Below are 5,015 nucleotides of genomic sequence, written 5' to 3'. Positions count from 1 at the left end.
AGATATGTCGGTGAAAACGTAAGGAGTTACGTAATGATAACCCGATATTCCGTTTTCATCCATAATCGGACTCAAGAGATCGCAGGTTTCATCAAATGAAGACGAATAACCGTCAGCAAGATCCGGGTTCATGGAACCTGATCATCGTATTAAAAAACATTTAGTATAATAAAGAGTATACACATCATTACTGAGCATGTGGGTTTAAAACATATATACATGTTGATGCAGACGAAGCTTCCCAAGAAATCATAACTTTAGATGGATGAGCAAAGCTGTAGTCAGAAGAACACATTGTTAGGATTGAATGCAAGTGAACAAACATCATGAAGAGTTTCAAAAGCCTAGAAAATTCGATGACAAAACGTACAAAGCTCACAAACCAATTTATACATAGGAATAACCTAGAGTTTAGACGAATATGTATATTATTGAGTGATACAGATAAATATAACCCTCCATGAGAATATTTATATAAGATCAAAATTAATATTTTTTATTAATAAAAATAAACCGATAAAGGTAGAAAGGATCTCATATTGATATAAACAAACAATGTTACCATTTTACGATAAATACAACCCTCCATGCGAATATTTCTATAAAATCAAAATTAACATTTTTTAATAAAACCAACCGATAAAGGTAGAAAGGATCTCATATTAACATAAACAAACAATTTGTCATTTTACGATAAAGAAAACATCTTTTTCAGATTACAACGGACCAAATATAAAAAATATATTGAATAAATAAGGAATATTCTCAATTTTAATTATTAAAAGTTGAATCCGATAAAATTATATAAAAATAAAAATATTATATAAATAAAAATTCACACGACAAAGAATTCGAACCAGCGATATACGTATAACAGGAAAGATATCCTAACCGATTGTGCCAGAATATTTTGTTCGTTGATTACGAAGCTGTTTTGTTTATACTGGTTTTTACTCGGATTTTCAAATAAAACTTTGGGCCGCCTATATTCATATTCAATGCAAATCCATTAACGATCTCAATAAAAAATTTTGTAAAAATTAAAAATTACCAAAAATCGTTAAAACCAATCAATTTAAACTAATCAAATTATAACAAACACCGACCAATCAGAAAGCTCAAAATTCATTAATCAAAACGACAACCCAAACTGTGTATTGAACCACAGCTCAAGTTTCTTCACAAATAAAATAATGATAGTTGAAGTACAACACCAACAAACCTGAGTTCCTTGCCAGAGGTACTCTAGCTTGCTATGCTTCATATTCATTTCCACAAGATATTCCGGATGAAATGTAAGAGGAGGACTCTTGCTCGGGTATTCCTCCCAATGTAGTAACCTTAGACGACGCGGAAACTCCATCTCCCCAGGTTTATGCATCACATCATTTTCATCATATCTGCTTTTGTAAACTTTGAGGAATCGAAGATTAGGCATTCTTTTAAAGGCTCTTTCGCTAACAATCACTTCGTTGGTTCCTGATGTATCAAATGAGATGCCAGACACAACTCTTGTACCCTAAACCAAGTTCCAAATAAATAAAAATGCTTAGGGAAAGATTTGTTTATCTGTACAAATGACTTGTTTAAATTAAGTATAATAAACAAGGAATAAAAACTAAATAATACGAACTTACTTTGGCAAGTTCCAGAACATCACAGATCTCATCACCATCCATTAAAATTTGGCGTTTCCAAGGCTCTTGTTTATGAATGGCTTTTTGACCCACTTGTCGTAGTAATCTATGCATCTGTATTCTCTCCCCATATTTAGATATCTTTATAAGAGATCTATTGACTAGGATCTTCAGACCACGTTTGGCATCTAAGTAACTGTCAGAGAACATGGTTTTCACAAGATCTCCATCTTGATATTTGAAGAAGACTGCAATGTGGAGAAACAGAGATTGTTCATTCTCATCTAAACTCTCATAACCGACTCTTAGTACGTCCTCAAGATCTCTATCAATGATAGTTTCTAGCCTGTTTATTACGTCTTCCCATTCGTACTCCTTCTTCCCACGTAAAGATGAACCCACCACACGTAGACCCAATGGAAGGTTACCACAAAGCTCTATTATCCTTTTAGCAAGCACCTCAAAACTATGATCATGTGGATAGCTTTGTTTCAAAGCATATCTACATAAGATCTCAAGAGCTTCTTTTCTAGATGGAAACCCCACATGGTATGTATTGTTGATTCCATGTTGCTGCAAAAGGTCTTTGTTTTCTGTTGTAACTATAATCTTACTTCCAGGACCAAACCATGTAGTTTCATTTGCCAATGCCTCCAATTGCTTTATATTGTTCACATCATCAAGAATTATGAGCACTTTGTGGTCGCGTAGCCTTTCTTTTTTCACACCTAGACGGCTTATCCTAATATCATTTTGGTTCAAAATCTTTGAAAGAAGTTGCTCTTGTAGACAGAGCTTCAATCCGTACTCGTCAAGACCACTATGATAGCTTCCCCTAAGATTATCCATAAAACAAGTAAGCTGAAAACTGCAAGAGAGTCTGCTATACAAAGCCCTGGCACTGGTAGTCTTACCAATGCCTGCAGGGCCACAGATTCCAACAATCATAGCTCCATCCTTATAATCTAAATGCAACAAAGATTGCATGTCTCTCAGATGTGCTTTTAGTCCAACCATGCCATCAAAATCCCTAGATGGTGTAGCATTCAATTTATCTGAAACATCTCTGGCAATCTTCTTGATCATTATTGCTTCATTATCCCTAACAAAAGAGACATAATAGATTATACCATAATATGTATTTGTAGTAATCCATCCATCAACAAAAAGCATTTCCTTAACCATGTATATATAATATTATAACAACAAAAAGCATATACCATTCGAATTCCAATCACAATAATTCCTCCTTTTTATCATATAACACCATTAACTGGTTATTTTTTTGGCTAGTGATTACCACTTAGTAGAATCTAAGCAATAAAAACTCATATCAAATATAAACACCAACCATCCAAGAACTATTCTCCAGCAATGTTGCCCACTTAGTTTTTAACAAATATCTCTAAGATTCATTCCATCCACTGTATTTTCCCCTATTCATTATTAAGCACCATTGCCTGTTTATTTTTTTTTAACATCTGATTAATGAAGAACATAAAGACTAACCATTTTAAAAAGTCTTCTCCAGCAATGTTTCCCACATCGTTTAAAGCTTTGCTCCATTTCTGCCTTTCCTGGTCCGTCTTATGTGCACACGTTTCATTGAATGTGTTCCCGAATTCTCCAGTCTGTTTCCGTATATATTGGATGGATGCACTCCGTAGAAGATGGTCATCACTGTCTGTCCAGCTTTTTTGCACTCTAATATCTCCACCAATTCATCCAAACACCAGCTTGACGAAGCATATTTCTTGGAGAGAATTACGATCGAGATCCTTGATTCTCTTATAGCTTCTATGAGTGAAGGAGCGATTATTGCGCTTCTCTCAATCTCTTGATCATCAAACATAGTGATCCCCGTGCGTTTGAACTGTTCACGCATGTGACTAAGAAGTGTTTTACGGACGTCAGGCCTGTGGAAGCTCGAAAAGACATTGACTTTGTAGTTGCGAGGCTTAAAAGAAGGAGAGGCCATCACCATTAGAGACGACTTTGAGAAAGTTAACAGAAGGTAATGAGGAGTTGAAAATACTTAAAATTAGATATTTTGAAGTTATGTGTCTTTGGAAAACAAACGCGTTATAAATTAATGGAGTTGTTTGGCGATGGTCTTTTATTTAAGTTTAGAAAACACTGAATTTCGCAAATCTACCCTTCACGTTTTCAAATTGCAATCAACTCTCCACTTGCCAGTCAAAACACAATACAACATTTCATCCCGCTACACAAGAAAATATCACTTGAAGACAACTTCAAAACAAACAAAATTTTCAATTTTGAGAAGAGAAGATGAAATAGGGAAAGAAAATCTTAATTTAGACGGGTTTAACTTGCATTTTGAGACGTAAATGGTAGATTTACAAACATAAAGGGTTTGTTTGCAGAAAATCCTATAGAAAAAGAATTTATTTTTCATTTGTCAAGAAAAAATTAAAAAAAAGACCAATTTTGTCTATATTAGAGTGACAAAGACTTCTTCTCTTTCTTAGGGTAAGAGGTACAAAGACTTCGAAAAAACGGGTTGGTTCCTTTAATAAGAGCTATAAGGGAAATTAGGTCTTATTTGTTGGAACTATTTTTATAAAGCTTGCGGGTTTATAAAATTGTTTATGTATGAATTGAAATGAGGTCTTATGGTCCAGTAGAAAAGTCTTGTAATAAAAGAAATAACCTTGTAAAAAAAAATATCTTGTAAAAAGAAAAACTTTATAAAAAGAAAAACCCTTATAAAAAAAAAACTTTTGTAAAAAGGAAAATTCTTGTGAATGGAAAGGAAAAAAGGACATATAAAAAATCCCACATTGGTAGTCGGAAAAGTTTTCCACTATGATCTTCTACTATAAATACAATAACCTCTCTTGAGAGAAATGCATCATTTCAAGTCGAATCCAGACAGAAAAGAAAACACACATAAAAACAATAGCTTCTAGCAAATCCCTTTCGTCTTAATATAGTTAGTTTCTCGAGAGTTATAGCATAGTTATTTCAGTTCGCAGATTCTATTATGGGTGTTGCATAATAGTCTCATCACAGTTTTATTCTGGGATTCAAAAATCGCAACAAACCGTCACACATAACGGTGATTTATTGAGTTAAGGAAATATATCAAATCTCGACTCCGTGTTAGTCAGTTTTTCAAAACGGTTTTCAAAGTCTCGTTTTCATACACTTTCCTTAAAATATCGTTTATAATTTCATTGATTTACTTCGTAGTTTCAATTTGGATTTTTGCGGTCTAACAATCTTAACTCAATATATTCGCTTCCTGCTTATCGCTTGAATAAGATTGAATTTGCGAAAAACTTATAAACGATTTTGAAAATGAGTTTTCAACGTTTAATTTAGACGAATCTTTGAAACGATTTACGCGGTAGT

At 33.6% G+C, this 5,015-nt stretch overlaps 1 pseudogene; it reads right to left on the bottom strand.

Moving 5' to 3' along the window:
* Positions 1–3,618, bottom strand: part of LOC18022272 — a 34,333-nt pseudogene extending 30,715 nt beyond the window's left edge.
* Positions 3,619–5,015: the final 1,397 nt, after the last annotated feature.

Source organism: Eutrema salsugineum, unplaced genomic scaffold (genome assembly GCF_000478725.1).
Source record: "Eutrema salsugineum unplaced genomic scaffold, Eutsalg1_0 scaffold_15, whole genome shotgun sequence".
Taxonomy (NCBI): domain Eukaryota; kingdom Viridiplantae; phylum Streptophyta; class Magnoliopsida; order Brassicales; family Brassicaceae; genus Eutrema; species Eutrema salsugineum.
The sequence above is the reverse complement of the archived record's forward strand: the minus strand, read 5'-3'. Positions and strand labels throughout refer to the sequence as shown.